This window comes from Hoplias malabaricus, chromosome 10, assembly GCF_029633855.1.
Source record: "Hoplias malabaricus isolate fHopMal1 chromosome 10, fHopMal1.hap1, whole genome shotgun sequence".
In the NCBI taxonomy this organism is placed as follows: domain Eukaryota; kingdom Metazoa; phylum Chordata; class Actinopteri; order Characiformes; family Erythrinidae; genus Hoplias; species Hoplias malabaricus.
The window spans coordinates 40623578-40644086 of record NC_089809.1 but is presented as its reverse complement, the minus strand read 5'-3'; the positions used below and the strand labels follow the sequence as shown (position 1 = coordinate 40644086).

The 20509-nt window shown below is 45.4% G+C and overlaps 1 protein-coding gene across 5 annotated transcripts in view; it reads left to right on the top strand.

Moving 5' to 3' along the window:
• The first annotated feature begins 3200 nt into the window (after positions 1 to 3200).
• Positions 3201 to 20509, top strand: part of grb10b (growth factor receptor-bound protein 10b) — an 85352-nt gene continuing 68043 nt past the window's right edge. For 2 of the 5 annotated variants that reach the window (XM_066683712.1, XM_066683716.1), the window contains exon 1: positions 3201 to 3615. The gene's annotated coding sequence lies outside the window, so the exon portion shown is untranslated. Of the gene's footprint in view, positions 3620 to 7070; positions 7607 to 20509 lie in introns of those variants that run through there. The other 3 variants (XM_066683711.1, XM_066683715.1, XM_066683714.1) reach the window with 2 other exon arrangements.

The window sequence follows — 20509 nt, the reverse complement described above, 5'->3', positions numbered from 1 at the left end:
CTCCCTGTGTCTGTGTGGGTTTCTGCCCACAGTTAAACACACGTTAGTAGATGGAGTGACTGTGTGACTGGATGAATTTTTGTGTGTGTCATTTCTCCCAGGTGTGAATGTGTGTATGAGTTTGTGTGTGAGTGACTGTGTGTGTGTGTAATTCTCCCCAGGTGTGAGTGACTGAGTGTGTGACTAGATGAATGTGTGTGTGTAATTTTTCCCAGGTGACTGTATGATGATTGTGTGAGTGACTGTGTTAGTGTGTGACTGGATGAGTTTGTGTGTGTGTGTAATTGTCCCCAGATGTGTGTCTGTGTGTGTGTGTGTTTGTGTGTGTGTGTGTGTGTGTGTCACTGTCCCCAGGTGTGTGTGTGCGTGTGTAATTGTCCTCAGGTGTGAGTGAATGTGTGAGTGTGTGACTAGATGAGTTTGTGTGTGTGTGTGTGTGTGTGATTGTCCCCAGGTTTGTGTGTATATGTGTTATTAAACTGTCCCCAGGTATGTGTGTAACTGTCCACAGGTGTGTGTGTATGTAACTGTCCCCGTGTGTGTGTGTGTGTGTGTGTAATTGCCCACAAGTGTGAATGACTGGGTGACTATGTGAAACTGTCCACAGGTGTGTGTGTGTGAGTGACTGGGTGAGTGTGTGAAACTGTCCACAGGTGTGTGTGTGTGTGTGTGAGAGTGACTGGGTGAGTGTGTGAAATTGTCCACAGGTGTGAGTGACCGGGTGTGTGAGTGACCGGGTGAGTGTGTGAAACTGTCCACAGGTGTGAGTGTGTAAGTGACTGGGTGAGTGTGCAAGTGACTGGGTGAGTGTATGAAACTGTCCACAGGTGTGTGTGTGTGAGTGACTGGGTGAGTGTGCGAGTGACTGGGTGAGTGTGTGAAACTGTCCACAGGTGAGTGTGTGTGTGTGTGTGTGTGAGAGTGACTGGGTGAGTGTGTGAAATTGTCCACAGGTGTGAGTGACCGGGTGTGTGAGTGACCGGGTGAGTGTGTGAAACTGTCCACAGGTGTGAGTGTGTGAGTGACTGGTGAGTGTGTGAAACTGTCCACAGGTGTGTGTGTGTGAGTGACTGGGTGAGTGTGCGAGTGACTGGGTGAGTGTATGAAACTGTCCACAGGTGTGTGTGTGTGTGAGTGACTGGGTGAGTGTGCGAGTGACTGGGTGAGTGTATGAAACTGTCCACAGGTGTGTGTGTGTGAGTGACCGCGTGAGTGTGCGAGTGACTGGGTGAGTGTATGAAACTGTCCACAGGTGTGTGTGTGTGTGTGTGTGTGTGTGTGTGTGTGTGAGTGACTGGGTGAGTGTGTGAAACTGTCCACAGGTGTGAGTGTGTGAGTGACTGGGTGAGTGTGCAAGTGACTGGGTGAGTGTATGAAACTGTCCACAGGTGTGTGTGTGTGAGTGACTGGGTGAGTGTGCGAGTGACTGGGTGTGTGTATGAAACTGTCCACAGGTGTGAGTGTGTGTGTGAGTGACTGGGTGAGTGTGCGAGTGACTGGGTGAGTGTATGAAACTGTCCACAGGTGTGTGTGTGTGTGTGTGTGTGAGTGACTGGGTGAGTGTGTGAAATTGTCCACAGGTGTGAGTGACCGGGTGAGTGTGTGAAACTGTCCACAGGTGTGAGTGTGTGAGTGACTGGGTGAGTGTGTGAGAGTTTGGTGTGTTGTGAGACCCACACAGACACAGAGAGAACACACCACACTCCTCACAGACCAGAGATGGGGTTGAACCCTTAACCCCAGCGCCACTGAACTTGAGCTTTACTTGGTCACAAAATGGATTCGGTTGATACTAGTGACTCGGTTCTGCAGAGTCAGGTAATGAATCGGTTCTAATGAACCATTCATTCAGGAGTTGGAATCGGGTGGTGTGTTGGGAGAATCAGCTGAGTGTGTGTGTGTGTGTGTGTGTGTGTGCATGTATGTAAGAGTGTGTGTATGAGAGGGAATGTGTGTGTGAGAAGTATTGACTTTGTGAGTGTGAATGACTGCCCAGACAGCGAGTATATATCAGTCCACTGGAGTAAAAATGTTGGCACCCCACTGACTGTAGACCACAGTTTGTCCACCATCGGACCCCTCAGACTACTGTCCTGTACCGGATAGAACTCCTTTATAACCTCCTCAAAGAGACTTTACATTCACAGGGACTTTTATTCTGGAAAACACACTAATACATAATACTAAAATATTACCAACAACTCTGAGAGATATAATAAAGAGTATGACCCTGGTATAAAATGATTACATGCTGATTATAGTTATTTACTGATCTTATTAATAAAGAGCAACAGAAGAATCTACTGAAGGAGAAATTAATAAATAAGACTGTGAATGGAAAAGTGCTAAAATGTGGGATTTTGTCTAAAAGTCTGTTTAAATAAACTATGATCCGCCCAGAAAACGTTGTGCAAAACGACAATGGACTTTCAACTTTGTCCTCAGTCACCAGCCGTGGTCCGCCGTCTCCTCGCTCTGTGTGTGTGTGTGTGTGTGTGTGTGTGTAAAAGAGAGAGTGGCTGAGTGTGTGTGTGTGTGTGTGTGTAAAAGAGAGAGTGGCTGAGTGTTTGTGTGTGTGTGAGAGAGAGAGTTGTTGAGTGTGTGTGTGTGTGTGTGTGAGAGAGAGAGAGTGGTTGAGTGTGTGTGTGTGTGGGAAAGAGAGAGTTGTTGAGTGTGTGTGTGTGTGTGTGTGTGTGAGAGAGAGAGAGAGAGAGAGAGAGTGGTTGAGTGTGTGTGTGTGTGTGTGAGAGAGAGAGAGAGAGAGAGAGAGTGGTTGAGTGTGTGTGTGTGTGGGAAAGAGAGAGTTGTTGAGTGTGTGTGTGTGTGTGTGTGTGTGAGAGAGAGAGAGAGAGAGAGAGAGTTGTTGAGTGTGTGTGTGTGTGTGTGTGTGAGAGAGAGAGTGGTTGAGTGTGTGTGTGTGTGGGAAAGAGAGAGTTGTTGAGTGTGTGTGTGTGTGTGTGTGTGTGAGAGAGAGAGAGAGAGAGAGAGAGTGGTTGAGTGTGTGTGTGTGTGTGTGTGTGTGAGAGAGAGAGAGAGAGAGAGAGAGTGGTTGAGTGTGTGTGTGTGTGTGTACGAGAGAGAGTGGCTGAGTGTGTGTGTGTGAGAGAGAGAGAGAGAGTGGCTGAGTGTGTGTGTGTGAGAGAGAGAGAGAGAGTGGCTGAGTGTGTGTGTAAAAGAGTAAGTGAGAGAGTGAGAGAGAGAGAGTATGAGAAAGATAATTTGCTTAAATAATTAAGTGACGTCAATAAAGACCAGCTGAATCGAATTGAAATTGAGAGAGAGAGAGAGAGAGAGAGAGAGAGAGAGAGAGAGAATGAGAGTGTGTTAGAGAGAGAGAGAGAGAGAGCGAGAGAGCGTAAAAGAGAGAGAGAGAGAGAGAGCGCGTCAGTCGTGGTAAAGATCAGTCTTGTGGGAGCAGAGAGTGGAGCTCGGTTTAACCCGCGGCGCTGGGCGAATAAGACCCAGGTTCTGAGGCGAGAAGACCGGACTGTTTCTCTTTAAGGTTCGCGCCCGGAATCTTCGGCGGGTGACGGAAACACAGCTGGGACATTTCTGAAGGATATCGGACCGACTGTAACTCGGATTACTCGGAGCTGAAGCGGACCGGGGCTGTGTGTAGGTTTGTGTTTGAAACCTTTTTCGCTCCAAGTTTTCTTGTTTAAAACCCGTTCCAGGTGAAATCTCGGCGTGTTTCAGAGAGAGAGTGTGGGTAGGAGCGGGGTTTCTGTGAGATTTACACTTCTGTTTCGTGCTTGTTGCCGTTTGTGGAGGTTTATTCGCGTAAACGTGTCTCACGTGCTCAGCTGGAGGGTGTGAAAGTGACCGTTAAGTTTAGGGTGAGGTGAGAACATGGCCGACCCGCTCCTGTCGCGGGCTGTTGGCGTGGTCTCCACGCTCAGCGCACTGGCTTTTTTCTAGAAAAACTTCAGACCCTTCCCCACCCGAAGAGTTACAGCACACCCGTCCACAACACACTCCAGGACACCCGAACACCACACACCTGTCCACACAACAGAACACCACACACCTGTCAACACCACACACCTGTCCACACAACAGAACACCACACACCTGTCCACACAACAGAACACCACACACCTGTCCACACCACAGAACACCACACACCTGTCCACACCACACACCTGTCCACACAACAGAACACACCACACCTGTCCACACCACACACCTGTCCACACAACAGAACACACCACACCTGTCCACACCACACCTGTCCACACAACAGAACACACCACACCTGTCCACACCACACCTGTCCACACAACAGAACACACCACACCTGTCCACACCACACCTGTCCACACAACAGAACACACCACACCTGTCCACACAACAGAACACACCACACCTGTCCACACCACACCTGTCCACACCACACCTGTCCACACAACAGAACACACCACACCTGTCCACACAACAGAACACACCACACCTGTCCACACACCTGTCCACACACCTGTCCACACACCTGTCCACAACACACCTGTCCACACAACAGAACACAACACACCTGTCAACACAACACACCTGTCAACACAACACACCTGACCACACAACAGAACACAACACACCTGTCCACACAACAGAACACCACACACCTGTCAACACCACACACCTGTCCACACAACAGAACACAACACACCTGACCACACAACAGAACACAACACACCTGACCACACAACAGAACACAACACACCTGACCACACAACAGAACACCACACACCTGACCACACAACAGAACACCACACACCTGTCAACACAACACACCTGTCAACACAACACACCTGTCCACACAACAGAACACAACACACCTGTCCACACAACAGAACACAACACACCTGTCCACACAACAGAACACAACACACCTGTCCACACAACAGAACACAACACACCTGTCCACACAACACACCTGTCCACACAACAGAACACAACACACCTGTCAACACAACACACCTGTCCACAGCACAGGACACCACACACCTGACCACACAACAGAACACAACACACACAACACACACCACACCTGTCCACAGCACAGGACACCACACCGCAACACACACCTGTCCACAGGACAACACAACACACCTGTCCACAGCACACCTGTCCACAACACAACACACCTATCCCCACCACAGGACACCAGAATATATGTTGAGTGTTTCCCTTTAAATCATCTGTAACACATGCGCATTCATTTTCTCTGGGATGTAGGAAGAAGGACCCGGAACGTCAAAGGTTTACCACAATAAAAAGTTTATTTGCAAAGAGCTCTCTGGGAACGATGTCCACTCACTAGGAGTTCAAAGAATGTCACATACACTAGATTATACAGACAAACCCCCACGCTGTTCTGAGTTGTGCAGAGGCATCGCATTCCAACCACAGCACTGGTTTGAACCAGGGAATTGTCATTTGTGCAATGTTCATTTCCTGTTGCCGTAGGTCTCTTGGTTCTGAGTTTTCGTTCCCTGTTTAGATGCATTTGCCTCTGCACTCTCTTCACCCCACATCTTTCCCCTGATACTGCTAATAAACACACTCTTATTCTACTATTTGCAAGCTTTGAATATAATTCTTAATACTGCTGCTGTGATACTAATTGTTAATGCAAGCTTTAAATACATCCTTAATTACTGCTGGTGTGATGCTGATTAATGTGAACTTTTCTCACACACAACACAGGATACACCCATCCACAGGATACACCCATCCACAGGATACACCAGAACACAACACAGGATACACCAGAACACAACACAGGATACACCAGAACACAACACAGGATACACCAGAACACAACACACCCGTCCACAACACACCACAACACAACACACCAGAACGCAACACAACACAGGACACCAGAACGCAACACCAGAACGCAACACAACACAGGACACCAGAACGCAACACCAGAACACAACACAACACAGGACACCAGAACGCAACACCAGAACACAACACAACACAGGACACCAGAACGCAACACCAGAACACAACACAGGACACCACAACACAACACACCCGTCCACAACACACCCGTCCACAACACACCCGTCCACAACACACCAGAACGCAACACCAGGACACCAGAACGCAACACCAGGACACCAGAACGCAACACCAGGACACCAGAACGCAACACCAGGACACCAGAACGCAACACCAGGACACCAGAACGCAACACCAGGACACCAGAACGCAACACCAGGACACCAGAACGCAACACCAGGACACCAGAACGCAACACCAGGACACCAGAACGCAACACCAGGACACCAGAACGCAACACCAGGACACCAGAACGCAACACCAGGACACCAGAACGCAACACCAGGACACCAGAACGCAACACCAGGACACCAGAACGCAACACAGGACACCAGAACACAACACAGGACACCAGAACACAACACAGGACACCAGAACACAACACAACACAGGACACCAGAACACAACACAGGACACCACAACACACCCGTCCACAACACACCACAACACAACACACCCGTCCACAACACAACACACCAGAACGCAACACAACACAGGACACCAGAACGCAACACCAGAACACAACACAACACAGGACACCAGAACGCAACACCAGAACACAACACAACACAGGACACCAGAACGCAACACCAGAACACAACACAACACAGGACACCAGAACACAACACAGGACACCAGAACACAACACAGGACACCAGAACACAACACAGGACACCAGAACACAACACAGGACACCAGAACACAACACAACACAACACACCAGAACACAACACAACACAACACACCAGAACACAACACACCCGTCCACAACACACCCGTCCACAACACAACACACCAGAACGCGACACCAGAACACAACACAGGACACCAGAACACAACACAGGACACCAGAACACAACACAGGACACCAGAACACAACACAGGACACCAGAACACAACACACCCGTCCACAACACACCACAACACAACACACCCGTCCACAACACAACACACCAGAACGCAACACAACACAGGACACCAGAACGCAACACAGGACACCAGAACGCAACACAGGACACCAGAACGCAACACAGGACACCAGAACGCAACACAGGACACCAGAACGCAACACAGGACACCAGAACACAACACAGGACACCAGAACACAACACAGGACACCAGAACACAACACAACACAACACACCCGTCCACAACACACCCGTCCACAACACACCACACCAGAACGCAACACCAGAACACAACACCAGAACACAACACACAGGCTGTACTCTAGAGACATATACAGGACAGGGGATACTCTAGGGGATACTCACTTTTTAACCCGTTTCCAGCGCAGACCCACTGGAGAACAGTATACGGAGAGGAAACATCTGAAATGTATAAAAAGCCTGCCATTATGCTACAGTCTATTGATTTGATTATAACACTGAAAACACCAATCAGAGTGAAACTAATTATAGTCCATTGGTTTTGAAGCGATCTGAAGCTGGTGACAACTAGAAGATTCATGAGATACCACTGTTTGAGCAGCGTTGGCAGCTGAAACTCTTTCAACAAAGGATTGGACCGTGGGTTTCAGGTAGAACTTCTGGATGGGTCTGTGTCAGTAGTTATTCTAATGAGACATTTGGGTCAACAGCACTAAAGCTTTAAAGCCATTTCTGTGGCAGTGAGTGAGCTTTCGGTTTTGGCAAAGCACAGAGTAAACGATAATGCACTTTAATGCAGTAGAAAGTTCTTGTTGTCTAAGTATTGGATGGAGATGGTTTTGGTTTGGTTTCAGATCTCCCCCAACCCTTCATTGATTTAAGTCAGGGGCCACTGAATGAATGTTGATGGCTATCTCAGCAGGGTTTGAGAAGTGTCTCAGGGCTGGTCTTCATTCTGTTGACCCATGTTTGGCTTTTCTTGCTTTTTCTGTAGAATAAAGCTGGTTTGAAGTGAATCTGCAGCTAAGATGGAATTTGTTTGCTTTGTAGATGTTATTGTTTCTCTTCAAATAATGAAAACCTTACCTTTTCAACATAGATCAGATCTGTTGTGAAGAGAATGACTCAGTTCTTAATGAGAGAGCCCCACAGATGTCGGTATTTTCTTCTCTAAACACTAAGGTCACCGGTGAATTATCTTAGTTTAATGTTGGTTCAGTTGATTATGGCTTTTTACTTCAGAACAAACAGGGGAAAAAAAAGCATGGCTAGTATCCGATGTCTTGGAATTTCCAGTTCCACCCTAAGTGCTGAAGCGAGTACATGCTAGTGCTTGATGCTACAGCATCGTTTAAGGTGGAACTGGAAGTTTGAACTGAAATCTGCAGAACGAGAATTCAAATTTAACTGCTTTCTGTCTCACTTCAAATCTCTTCTCAAAACTTTTGTTTTCTTCCTTGTGTCTTTTACATATTTTAGTTTTTTCCCCTACGATTGTGGGCTTGGAACACGTGTGTATCATCTCAGTCTGATCTGACCGTGCTGTAAACAGTGGATAAACCATGAGGGCTGTCACAGTAACTGAAATATGGTAATTTCTCAATATTGACCAGGCTCACAGCTACAAATGGTAGATATGCTTCCCAATATTTGAATGGTCTTGTTTTTGAGAAAGTAATTTCTCTCAACTGTTGGCATCTGAACGGCTGAGTGTCAGCCTTCGTTTTACAAAATGGACGCAATGGCAGCAAACCAGCCACAAATCCAAATGCAGCTTTGGCAGTTTGGGAGCATTTCAGCTTTTTAACCAAATGAAAAGGGTGTGCCAGGTAATATAGACGAGGCAATGTGCCAAAGCAGTGCCAGAAAAGATGCATTGAAACGGGGAAATGCAAATTTGAGATCTCATTCAGCTATCGATGCCCAACCGCCTCCAGCAGCGTCAGGTCACGGAGCAGCCTCAGAACAAACGGTTCAGGCCGGATCCAGGTGACAGTGAGAAGTGTAGAGCTAGAAACAGGATGAATTAAGTAATTTGGGGCGCATGTTGCACTGCTGAGTCTTGTTACCTCACAGCACGGGGAAATCTTTCAACGTGACTGCCCTAACTCAGCTCTGGAGCTGAATTCAGACACAGCGATGCTGGAACACAGCGCCCCCCCACTGATGAGGTTTCCTTGGTTCCTGTCACTGTTGGAAACTTGGGCCGGTTTGTTGCAAAGAACCAACGTTCGGAAAATCAGGAACAGACCATGTTCAGGATCCAGGTTTTTATTTATTTTTTTTTTTTTTGTTGGAACAGCGCTATGAGACACGGGCAATGCGATAAGACTAGGGCGAGGCCTGGACACCACTGCTCAGTGGAATGTAAATCCCTGCTGGACATTGTTTATCTTCTTATGGAGGTTGCGTTGGACTCTGGAAAGGTTAGGTCCCGTCGGCTGCTGTGATCAGTGAGATTACGACGTTCCTTATTTTGGTGAATCAAGCTGTGCACGTTCAAGCTCTGTGACAGCGTGAAGCCACTGAGTGACGCTAGCTCAGAAATAATTTAGAGGATTTTCTGTTTGATGCTGTAAACCCAAAACGTAGGAAGCGATTCATATAAGCAATGTTTATATAAGTCACTTTCAGAAAGCAATAACTTTTCTCTAACAACCTCCTCCTAGGATGAGTGCAGCTGTTAAATGCAACATTAAATGTGTGAATACAGTGTTTAATCTCTGGAGCAGGAACGCAACAACTCTAGAAGGAACACTAGTTTCATTAAAGTGACTAACTTCTGACTGGAACGTCTGTGCTTCTCAGGCTCACAAGATCTGGCAACCTTCCAGCAAATATCACACAGTCTATACACTGGAATCTTAATCCCAGCTCTTAAACAAACTAACTTCACGAGCGACTTGCCAACCAGTGCATTCTGGAGTACAACTGAGCCCATGTAAGATGGGTAGTGTTTTTTAATTTTATATATTGTTTTTTCTGTTTTGTGGAATATTTCTGATACATTTCCAGTAAATTAGTAGTAACTTTCCATGGTACAATTAGCTTGGGAACTTAAACTTTTACTTTGAGAATTTATTGGAATTAATGGATAATAAAGAAAATATCATACACTATCATCAATGTACTTTTTTCTTTTTTAAAGCAGACATGAAGGCATAACAATACAATAATTAATGACACCTGTGATGTCATAATTGATGCACATGGCATTCTTCTGTTGAATAAAATGACAATGGTCTTCAAAATGTTAAATAATAAGTATTAAATCTTGGTTAGAGAAACCTGTTGAGGCAAAAACTATAGGTAGCTAGCCTATGCTAGCCTTGTTAAGCTAACCTTTTGCTAGCCTGCTTGCCTTGATAAACTACTCTCTTAAATGAAGTTGCTTAAATAGTTGCTCAAATGTTTCAGTGCTAATACTGTCAATACAAATATGAACCTCGTTAAAGCTTGCGTTTAGACCAAAGCACTACTGAAAGTCAGGTGTGTTTTCAGGAGGTGACTGTCAGGTTTCTAGAAATCATCTGGACATATGCTGTACATGTGATGGAGGAATGAACAGTGCAGGGGCTTGGTCTCAGTAGCCCTTCAGTGTGTAATGTGCCATGTGCTTGGGATTGAGGTGCAGCTTTGCTATTCTAAGGTTTTGAAATCATGTCTAATTTTTTTGAGCCAAGATTATGCTTCAGTATATTTTTTTTTTACCACAAATATGTAAGTTTCCCACCTTTAGCTTTGATTATATCCATTTTATTCCGGTTAATTCCCATAATTACCTGTTAATCCCCATGGTAAATTTCCCAATTTAGAAAGTTCTTGGAATTTTGCAACACTACACTCTATCAGCTTCAAAACAGTTACATTCAGACCTGCCAGTGAGTGTATATTGTGAAAATTGTGGGAGTGAGTGGTTCTCAGGTGTGTTTGTTGAACTTTATCGTACCCATACTGTGAGGAACAAGGATAATCCTGCCCTCCAGGTAATGCAGTTCACGTTGTCCTCAGTTCACACCAGGGCTGAACGATTTGGGGAACTATTTTCGGACCAATATTGTGATTATGATTTAAAGTAGCACTAGGTATTTTAAACTGTGTCCTGAAATAAAGGGAGGGAAGGATGGTGGTGGGTGGCGCTGCAGGTAGTGTCTCTGTCACGCAGTTTGGGGTGTTTGTGGTTGTCCTCCCATGGTTCAAAAATGCATCTTGGTAGGTGAATTGGTGATGCAAGTGTCCACAGGTGTGTGTGAGTAAATGTGTAAGTGTGTGGTCCCTTCAGGGTGTGTTCCTGCCTTTAAAGCAACACTAGGTAGCATAAAGTACAGCTTTAAAATCATTGATGTTCCACTGAGGTGTATTTTAGCGATACCGACATTTTTGGCGATATGACAATTGATTTAAAACTGTCTAAAAAAGTGTAAAGTTAAGCCTAAATCAATCTTTAATGTAAATAAAACAAGAATTTCCCTCTTTCTGTTGATCGTCCCTCGCTACAAAAAAGCCCAACCAGCAAATGTATGGGAGACTGTGAGTGGTGTTGACGGAAGCTTCCCGTGCCTACAGCGTTCAGTGTGAAAGCAGCGTAAGACCATGACTCCACCAGATGTGCAGATTAAAGAGTGCATTTACAGAAACGTGTACATGTCACCCATCTGGTAACACACCAGTCTTAACATGATGGAAGTACTCTAAATTATTAAGGCACGGTAAAACACAAATATTGTTTGTAAAATCCCGCTACATGAAGGTCGATGCTGTAGTTATTGAGGCTCGCTCTAGGTGGTGAGGTCAGATGGTGGCAGTAGACCCTCTCTCTGGAACAAACAGGACTATTCAATTCGATCCAGAACACAGACGACGACACACAGCAGAGTCTAAACCTACACACCGCCGACTGTCCAGAGCTGATCCAGAGCTGCTGATTCCTCAGATTCTTCCACGAGCGCCAAGTCTGTACTGTGACTCTCAGGCTCCGTAAACCAGTCAGAGGACGCTGACGGAGAGAAGCGGTGAATGTTCTCATTGCATCGTACGATACTTGCTCCATATACTGGGGTTTAGGGCTGCGTCTGTGGCGCGTCGTGCTTTCGTCACTCGGTCCAGTCTCTCCACAGCTGTGATCGATGGAATGAATGAAATGCCCCTAGAGTAAAGAGACGAGAGCAGAGCCGTGTTTCTTTTGGAGCTAATTTCTTCTGTCTGTCTTTGGGAAAGCTGAGGACTATCAGTATTTCCTGTGCTGTTCCACTGGAAACGACACACAACAGCAGCACAATGAGGCCTGATATTCTTTAAGATGACCTTCACTAATCTCAGGTTTAGCGCTGTGCAAACATTTGACATCATTCGCCCCAAAATCCATCGCCCGTTTGGAATATTAATGGCAGCTTCCGTAAATCAAATTATTTATTTAGAGTCATTCCATCATATTATAGCTTACTTGTTACCAGCTGTGGTTTTTTGATTTGGACGCACAGCTCCGTGCAGAGTTTGCCAATAGTCCGTGAAGCTTGATCATCTTCCTTGTTCATACTTTTGTGTAACATTTTTGTTTTTCTCTGAAGCATGGATGGGACCTATTGAATTTCGTATTTAGAGTTTGGGGCTGGGGGGGGTTGGAGGCAGGCAGCCAGCCCACCCACACAGCAAACATGGGCACAGGCGTTACAGCTCCCATCCCATTTTTCAGTCCGGCTGCATAAAGGCCTGTTTCCTAGAACCCTCATCCAATTAGTGATTGTCCATGTTCCCAAAAGCCTTTCTCCAAGCGCAGCCATTCATCTCCGTGACATCAGGCTCTCCCCCGCCTTTCGCTCCACAATGATGACTCTAGTCATTAATAAAATCATCCACTAGTGCAGTATCTACCGAGATGTGACCACTGTGCTGGCCACTGGTTTGGGAAATTCCACCAGGAAGCTATAATGAGCATAAATGACTATAATCTATACTTGGATACAGTTGCCGTCTTTTAAAGACCTTGTCCGATTTGAGTTTGTTCTCTGATTGGACTCATAGATTATTCAAGACTTGGTGCAAATTAAATCACCACACAGGGAATTCTTTCACCGCAACAGCTCTATACATGGGGCAATGGATCCTCAGCTGCTCTCAGCACAGCTCCGCAGACTTCTCCTTGGAGCCACCGTGGCTTTGTTTCAGAACCTGTCCCCAGTGAATCTGAGATCGTCACCACTATATCAGCAGCGAGAACTGATAACTGTCTCTAGAGCTGTTGACTAGTTTGGGCTCGTTCTTTTGGCTAAGAGTTGACCCAAGTTCTTGTCATAGTTTTGTTCCATGCTGCCAAGCCCAGTTTGTGGATCTACTGGCGCACAGCTGCTGGGAATCTGCCGGGCCCCTGGGCAGCAGTGCCAAAGCAAACAGATATTTTAAGAACTGTTTACAAAGTACGCTCTTAATGATCGTAAGGAAAGTGCTGCCAGAATTGTTTGTTTATACGAAAGAAGAGACTCGGCCTCATGATTTTGAAAATGTTTGTGTCTCTCTCTCTCTGTGATGAATTTACTCAGTGGATCTAATGCCTGCTGTTGTCTGGGGCCAGTTTGACTCTTATTCTCACTTTAGGGTCTGGCTTCGTATTCCCTCTGCTTTGGGGCCCAAACCTGTTTTTTTGCTTAAGGAAAAAAAAAAGGATGGGGATATGTCCATTTTACATCAAAGCTGTCAAAACCTTTCAGCGCCTGTTCCTTTAAATGATAATGAGCCGCTCGCTGTTCACCCCGACCCCGAGTGCACAGCAGTGAGGAGCAGAAGCTCTGGTTTTTAGCCGTTTTCACTCTTCTTTTACGTTCTCATTTTCTGTTTTTACTCAGTGCTTTTTGCACTCTGCACTCTCTTGTCTTTACGCTCCCACATTAACACAGGTGCAGCGCTGCGATTGGACAAACTCAGGCGAGGGGGCGGGGTGATTGTAAAATCTCTGCACTTGACGTTAGAAGAGGATCATATTCAAAACAGCTTGTTTTATCCCTTGTTTTCTGATTGTTTCACAGCATGTGTCTTGGTGGGCTTCAGATGCATTCAGGGTCGCGGTGGATCCAGAACCTACCTGGAATCATTGGGACGCAGGCGGGAACACACCCTGGAGGGGGCGCCTGTACTTCATAGGGCAGTATTGAGTTTAGAAAAAAAACAAAAAACAAATCTCAGATGAAGTTAGGTTGAGAGTTCAGGGGTCATCACTCCACGTTCTCTCGTCTGTCACTGAGCCATAGTGGAGAAGGCAGCTCTGACTCCAGGTCTGACAGGGTACCCTTCCCTCCACACCCACCTGCTCGCTCAAACACATGAACCCAGGAATGTTATTGTTTTGATAGATGGTATCGGAGAGCAGCCCCTTCTTATTGTCTGCGGAGTATTTGCTTTGTGCCGCGGCCTGCGTGCGAGTACGTGTCACGGCACAGCGGCGGATCCTCGAGAATAAAGCTCTCGCACACAAAGCTGACGTAAGGGGTTTGAGCGCTACAGTCGTGTCAGATCTGCGCTAAGCTTGTCATAACACGATGTTCTGCTGATCCTTGTGGTAATCACAACCTTGGAAAAGGTATGTGGGGATGTGCCTTAAGGGGGTCTCGTGGTGTAGGAGTCAGAGGAATCCTTGATTTCAGCAAGTTTGAAGAATTCAGTCATGTTGAAAAAAGATAGACAATGTAGAGTCTTCAGTGTTTAAGAAAATAAAGTAGTGCTGTCAGCGTTAACATATTTAATGATTAATCTGGAATTGTTAATGCTTGCTTTTTTTATGCAAATAGATCATTTTACCAAATTTCGTAACAAATTCCTCCCATAATGCACTGGTTTTACAGAGTGTAGTGATGTATTAGGAGATGTAAACACAGTATCGTTGAGTTCAGAAGCCGCCTTCTCCTTCTTTTTCTCCCTTCTCCCCCTTTCTTTCTTCTTTTTCAAAAAGAACACTTCCCTTGAATGCCTTTGTTGCATATGTCACTTTATACATTTGTTTTATTGCCCTTCCAAAAAAACAAGGAAGTACTAGCGTTTTGACTTGTGATTAATCACGGAATGTCCCTGTGATTATTTTTTTTAATTTGATTGACCCCCACTAAAGGAAATGTTTCTGAAATGATGTAATGCTATTTTTACTCCTGAAGAACAGACAGAATTTCAGTTTGATTGTTTTAAACTTTCATGTCTTTTCAAACAGTAAATTGCTATAGTTTGAGGCAGGCTTGCTGTTCCCAGTCACTTCATGTCCTGAGCGCTCCATCAGAGAGGTGTGGTGATCTTTTTATTTATTTATTTTTTTCCCCTTATCCTTCTCCAGAAGTTACATAGTGCAGTGCCTGGAGTAGCAAAAACAGAGGCTCTATTTTCCCTGTTACAGCCCAGTGGAGCATCACAGTGATTTTGAAGCTGTAACTTTAAGGTAAAAATACTACCTAGTGTTGCTTTAAAAGCCATTCTGTATTTGTAACCTGCAGTGAGTGAGACTGAGTGTTTGACAGAAGTCGCCTGTCTATAATCTGACCCACTAGTGATCTGGGTTTCAGAGTTAGCTGTGGAGTGTGGTCTAAAGCTCTTATCTCTTACATTTCTTGCACCCAAGATGCAAACTGCTGACTCACAGCTGATCAAAATGCTGACCCCATGGCTGGTGTTGCATATGAATTAAGTCCAGTATCGTCTTGGCTACTGTACGCAACCGAGCCTCCAACATTTTGACACCAACATCCATCAAAAGCCTGTACGTGTTCCAGCGTTCAGATCATTTAAAAGGAATGCAGCAGGGGTGAGATTAGTATTTTTCCAGAGAATGTACAGACTGAAGTAATGTGGGAATTTATTTAATGAGGGGAAAAAAAAAGTCTGGGGTTTGTACACAACCCTGGCTCCATGAACAAGAAACAGAACAAACCAAACGGTAAAAACTAGTTCAGTCAATCAGCAGCACTGGGCTTTCCTGGTTATTAAAAGGACGGGGGAAGGGGAGGAGCTTACAAGCAAGTCAGGGTGTTCAACTTAAACCATTCACAAGCTACGACTGGATCAAAGATGCACCTTAAAAGGTTCAGAAACTTAGCTGCCTTAAAAGAGAGCTTTTGGATGGTAGCTGCAAGGTACAGCGATGCTAGAATCCAGTTACGATCATTCTCAAGAATCATATACTGCACCTTTAATTTTGAGTGTTGAAGTTAGAGCTGCCTCTGTTTTTCTAGAAGATACAGGGCTTAATTTTAATTTAATTTTGTTTATTTTGCACAGTTTAAACCGATCACAAAAGTAGATGTGCGTGGGTTTCCTCCGGCGACTCTGTGAGGAGTGTGGTGTGTTCTCCCTGTGTCTGCGTGGGTTTCCTCCGGCGACTCTGTGAGGAGTGTGGTGTGTTCTCCCTGTGTCTGAATGGGTTTCCTCCGGGTGACTGTCTGTGAGGAGTGTGGTGTGTTCTCCCTGTGTCTGCGTGGGTTTCCTCCGGCTGACTGTCTGTGAGGAGTGTGGTGTGTTTTGTGTATGCGTGGGTTTCCTCAAACATGTGCTGCTGTGTTTACATCACTGAATAAAACCTCTAAAGCGTCACTAGAGTAAAAAAGAGAATTATGGGAGGAAGGTGTGGTGACATTTGGTAAATGATTAATTAGCTTTAAAAAAAATAAGGCATTTAATTCCACGCGTTCATTTTGACAGCACAGTTTTAGTGATTCAGCAGATCTGTCTACAGCCGTGTCCAATCAGAACCTAAACAGAGCGAGGTCTGAGAGCAGTGCCGTCTCCCGCTGGAGAGGAGAGAAGGGCTCGGTGTTATGGCTTAGACTGGGGGCTGAGGGTCATGGGCAAGACTCTGTTGCCTCTGGACATCACAGCTGGACAGGACAGGCCAAATTCCCTAATCTCTCTCCACCCTCCCACCCCAGTTTTGCACTTTGGCCTACAAATCAATGTGTGCCATTCAGCTGCTCTTCTCCCAATACCCCATGTGGAAAGAATGTGCTCCCAGCATTCCCGAGGAGTGTTTGGGATAATGGTGTCCAGAGGTATTCCTCGCTGTGAGCGGCTTGTGTTTGGACAGAGTTAAAGAACCAGAAACCGCTTCACTGAGCCGTGATCATCTTTATTTAGCTGAAAGCATGAGGGGGTTGAGCAAGACGTACCGAGTTGTAGTTGGCTTGGTTTACAGGCCTTTCATATTAAGGCAACTCTGGGCAGAATTTTTACCTTAGAATTACAGTTTCAAAATCCTAGAGAGATTAGAGGCATTGTCGTTACTCCGGGTTCAGCACAGATACAGATCTATTAAAAATATACATGCACACAGCTCCTCGCTCCCTCTACAGTGAACTACATCAGTCATAAACTACACTGTACACACACAGCTCCTCGCTCCCTCTATAGTGAACTACATCAGTCATAAACTACACTGTACACACACAGCTCCTCGCTCCCTCTACAGTGAACTACATCAGTCACAAACTACACTGTACACACAGCTCCTCGCTCCCTCTACAGTGAACTACATCAGTCACAAACTACACTGTACACACACAGCTCCTCGCTCCCTCTACAGTGAACTACATCAGTCACAAACTACACTGTACACACACAGCTCCTCGCTCCCTCTACAGTAAACTACACTGTACACACACAGCTCCTCGCTCTCTCTACAGTGAACTACATCAGTCACAAACTACACTGTACACACACAGCTCCTCGCTCCCTCTACAGTGAACTACATCAGTCACAAACTACACTGTACACACACAGCTCCTCGCTCTCTCTACAGTGAACTACATCAGTCACAAACTACACTGTACACACAGCTCCTCTCTCCCTCTACAGTGAACTACATCAGTCACAAACTACACTGTACACACACAGCTCCTCGCTCCCTCTACAGTGAACTACATCAGTCATAAACTACACTGTATACACACAGCTCCTCGCTCCCTCTACAGTGAACTACATCAGTCATAAACTACACTGTACACACAGCTCCTCGCTCCCTCTACAGTGAACTACATCAGTCACAAACTACACTGTACACACACAGCTCCTCGCTTCCTCTACAGTGAACTACATCAGTCACAAACTACACTGTACACGCACAGCTCCTCGCTCTCTCTACAGTGAACTACATCAGTCACAAACTGCACTGTACACGCACAGCTCCTCGCTCCCTCTACAGTGAACTACATCAGTCACAAACTACACTGTACACACAGCTCCTCGCTCTCTCTACAGTGAACTACATCAGTCACAAACTACACTGTACACGCACAGCTCCTCGATCCCTCTACAGTGAACTACTGGGTCCTTAGTGCTTGGTACCAATGCTGTGGGTCTGTGCTATAAAAAGTTGTTAAAGGCCTTGTAGGTGTTTATATGTTTCTGGAATTAATGACAGCATGGAGTCAGAGTTGTGTAAAATGAAAGCGATCAAACGATGGTGTGTGTGGCCTCTTTAAGCATGTGCACTTCGTGTTGCTGTTTGCATTCTGGAAAGCCAGGTCTATAAATGACGCTGGTATTTTTAAGCATGCCCAGTTTAGAAGCTGGAATTTATAGCCTTGTGAATGCAGGAGAGTGGGGGAAGACTTGTTGTAAACACTGTTTAGAAGTTGCACTGTCCCCAGAAACATCCCGCAGGTAATTTGTGTCGTCATTCGGGCAGAAATCTCAGTGTACTAGGGGTGGGTGATATTCACAGATCCACAGCTACTGTGCAGAGTGGGTGTGGTCTGTGTAATATTGTTTACAGCAGTTATTTTTTGGGGCAATATATTTATCGTTGTTGTGTCATTAAATCGCTTCGGTCTGTTAGCGTCTGCATTTCGGTGTCCAGTGACTGACGTGCTCAGGTAAGGATCAGTTCAGAGAAACACTTTCAATCAGGATTAACTGTAAATAGCTGGTGGTGATCCCAGACCTGGCCTTTGCTCCAGTTCTAATCGCAGCGAGACATTAAAGCTCACCCTGCGCAGTGTCAACCCTCGTGAACTTCTCACCACAAAGCCATGATGTCGTCTCAGCCTCGGCACCATTTAACTGTTCTGATGGCTGTGAGACTCCTGCGCACAGATGTGCCAAACCTCATCTTACATGTGTAATTCAAACCCCCTGCCACAGTGTTAGTCCTGTAAGGTTTAGGGTGCTTCCACACACGCCTGGTTTGGACTCTTCCGTTTGGTCTGAACCAGAATAGCAGATGTGATCGATGCCAGAGCAAAGACCAAAAAGTGGTCTTGGTGCGAATTAAACTGAACTGGTTTGTGTGTGGTGTGAAACACCTGTTAACCCCCAGCTCTGAGAACTGTCCTCATCTTTTATGATCTTCTGCATCAGAAAAAGATATTCTCTCTTTTCTCTTTTCTTTCTTTCTTTTTCTCTCTAGCCAGTTCTGGACCCAACACTGAAATTCTATGACAGATTTGAGTGTAGGAGGCTCAAGCCACTGTTGCTTTATTTATACACACACAAGGCCACTGGTGAACAGTGTTTCTTTTCTTTCCGGAAGTCTCAGGGATCGTAAAAAATAATTATTTTGCGTCCAATATGTATGAATAACATGCGTTATTAACAAGAGGCCCCTGTGGTTTCAGCTTTTGATTTCACCTCGGGAATTCTCAGAGGACCCCTGTCTCCTGCAGGGAATCCCTAGAAATCACAATTAAAATGGCATTGACTTTTTCCTGCACTTTCGCTCAGAGAAAGCAGTGCATGTTCCACCTTGTTGCGGGGAGATTGACATTCTCAGAGTCCCTGCTTTTCCTTCACTTCTAGTCCACTGTCTTTTAAAATACTCAGTAATAAGTCACATAACGCTGGTGCTTTAGACATCTGTGCAGTGCTGCAGGAGAATGTTCTAAAGGCTTAAGGTTCTTTTAAATGCACACATTTTGAAGAACTAAAGAGAGTGTTTCCTTGGATATTATGCAGATTATAATTAAAGAGAATGTCTACAATTGTGGGCAGTAGTCTCGCCGTTGATTGTAGAGCAGCAAATGGTGAGGAAACCTCCTCAATTTTATATAAAATATATATAGTTTAATAAAATTTATCAGAGCATTGTTAAAGTTCAACAATTTATCCATGGGTTGTAGATGACATCACAGTACAGAGCAGCTGCCATATTAGGGACCTACTCAAATAAAAAACTGATGTTTATGTAGTAGTTTCTGTCGAAACTTCATTCTCATTTAGACGTTAAAATGATAAAAAAAATATAACTATGAAACGCTGACCCATTAAGCCACGTCACATCTGTAAACAGAGCTCTGGTCACTAGAGGAGCTCAGGCCGTGTCCCAAGTAGTGTCACACTCCCTACATAGTGCACTTCACAGATAATAAATCTAATAATACTGCACCCAGACCGTAATTAGATGCTACTTCCACAGGGAAACGTGAACCTTATAGCTCACTAAGCATTATTTAATACGTGAGTGCACAGACACTATGTGGGTGTGTAAGGAGACATTTGGGATTCTGCTTCGCTGCTGCATGAAAACGTCTCTCACTAATCACACTCGTTTTCAGACAAGGAGAACTACTTTATTAAACTTTAAATCAAACCAA